This window comes from Mastomys coucha, unplaced genomic scaffold (assembly GCF_008632895.1).
Source record: "Mastomys coucha isolate ucsf_1 unplaced genomic scaffold, UCSF_Mcou_1 pScaffold15, whole genome shotgun sequence".
In the NCBI taxonomy this organism is placed as follows: domain Eukaryota; kingdom Metazoa; phylum Chordata; class Mammalia; order Rodentia; family Muridae; genus Mastomys; species Mastomys coucha.
The window spans coordinates 75,609,037-75,611,448 of NW_022196897.1; the positions used below are offsets into that span (position 1 = coordinate 75,609,037).

The 2,412-nt window shown below is 34.5% G+C and overlaps 1 protein-coding gene across 1 annotated transcript in view; it reads right to left on the bottom strand.

The window, feature by feature from the left end:
- The window catches only part of LOC116091720 (olfactory receptor 4A16-like), a 7,914-nt gene that overhangs the window by 4,476 nt on the left and 1,026 nt on the right, over nucleotides 1-2,412 (bottom strand). The gene's annotated exons all lie outside the window — the stretch shown is intronic.

Consider the following 2,412-nt stretch of genomic DNA (forward strand, 5'->3'; position numbering starts at 1 on the left):
AACCTATTCATCTCTATTACCAAATGCTGTGTTAGAATCTAATATGATTTTTTTTCAGACTCTTCTGGTAATATATGCAGTGAGACTGAAGAAAGTGGAAACTAGAAAGATGGATAGTTAAAATATAAGGTTTTCTAGAAACTAACTGCTCAAAAGTAGAACTTTAATGCAAATTCAGAAATAAATAAAATAGCATAGTTCTGGGACCGCTCCAAGAACACATTGGCTCTAAGTACAATTACGTGCTTCTGTTTGCAGATTGGAAGATAAAGAGATTGAAGTAGGTGACCTCTGAACCCTTCCCATTCAAATTTTCCAACACACTAGGTGCATCCCAAAAGGATCCTAAGTGAGTTCAGGGGGTAAATTCTTTGACATTGTTCCTCTGTCCCATTACCCTTTTACAAGGCACATTGCAGACTAGAGCTCAGAAAAACAGGACATGCATGAAACTATAAAGAAGCCCATGAATGAATCAGGCCGTGAACCAAGCCTTTAACCTCCTCCTTCATTATTCTGAATAAAATATTTTTATATATTTATAACAGCAATTACCAAATTAATTTCATTACTTGAAAAACCTTCTGCAGTAGTAACTAAGATGAACAATTCAGTAACTGTAATGACCGAAAAACAACTCTACATTTCAAATCCAGTGTGTACAGTGACATATGATAATGGAAGCATCAATTCTGGAAAGAAGAAACAGAGGGATGAACAACACTCATAGCTTACACTCACCTATGTGGCCATCAGCAACTTCATAAACTTCCAGCTTTGTCTCTTTTGTTACTTTTACCATGGTAAAATCTAAAACATATAATTCTTAGTTTTACGTTGTTTTGTTTTTAAATTAAATTTTAGGTACTCAGAACTATATTTTGGCAATATTGTGAGTATTGAATCAGAATAAATAATCAGGATCTGCATTAATTTAATTGAAAATGTAAATATGGTCCACAATATACATCTTGAACTAAATTTAGGATAAAGGATAGAATTATGTCTATTAGGAAATATCTATTTTACATATAAATATGAGCATAACATTTACCTGTAGGTGAAGAAATTTTGACTAGAAGCAAGCAAGTGAATTCTACACACAGCGATTTGTTAGTACAAAATGACATGAAAAGTCTGAGTGAGACTTCAATAGGAGGTTGCTGTGATATACCATCTATGTGTCTCATTAACATTACTGCCACATTTCATTCAGATCTGTCCTTGAAACTTGTAGAGCTAGAAGATAGTCTATGCCTAATCTCTTTGTATTATAACCTAGTTTAACAATGTGTGCTCTTATCAGTTCTGGTTTTGATCAGGATAAAGGCTATATGGACTATGTTAAATAACTCAGTCAGATTTGAATATTTAACTTACATTTTATTTCTCAAAATATGAACAGTCTTTCTATACTGCAATTGTTTCCTGTGTATTGCTAGCTTCATTTGATTTTCACATTGAGAATATATGATGTTTTAGGTATAAGTTGTATTTCAATATGTCAATAGAATTTCAGGCTATCATTGTTGAGAAATCATTTCACTTCCCTTGATCAACCATACCAGAACAGCCTCCCTTTCTTTGTGAAACAGACTCTAACAGAGGAGATCTAAGGCACAGAGATAACTTAGAATTGTAAATCTGTTATAATTTTCCCTAATTATCATTTTAATTCTTATAAAGACAAGCAATCACAATTCTTCCATTTTGTTCGAACATAGGTTTTGAGGAGTTATTTGTTTTGTGTGTGATCAAGTCTTGAATCTATCTCTGATGGAAATACACACATGCACACATACACACACACACACACACACACACACACACATACACACACATACACAAGCACAGAAACAATTGATAAAAATAGAGGCTATTTTGAAGGAAAGAAGGGAGGGATATAAGGGAGGGCTAAAAGGGATGAAAGGGAAAGGAGAAATGTAATTAAATTACAATCTCAAAAATAAAAATAAGAACAGTTTATAAAACTAAAAAATTCTAAGAAAAACTAATATTCATTTTAATAGAAGAGTAATTCATCTAAAATTCACATTAAATTTTCTAAATGGGGAGGAAGTGGGTGGAGTTTTACTCTCCTTAGCTTTACCGAGTTGATTGCATTTCTTTGTGTAAGGCTGATGTCTCCTTGGTTTTTCCCTGTCCAGTTTGGCATTTTCATTAGCCAAGGACCAGGTCCCCCTTGGAGAGGGGTTCTGAGAGAAGGGATGTCATGTAGCAGCAAACACAATGACTCAAAGTCAAATCCTGGGTCCAAGCTGGCAGTCCATGCTCTGCAGGACACAGTTTTCCAGCCAGCCTGCTCTGCTTTCTTTAAGTTCTGCTTTCTTTCTCTTTAGACAGCTTGCCCTCTCAATCTCTCTCTCTCTCTCTCTCTCTCTCTCTCTCTCT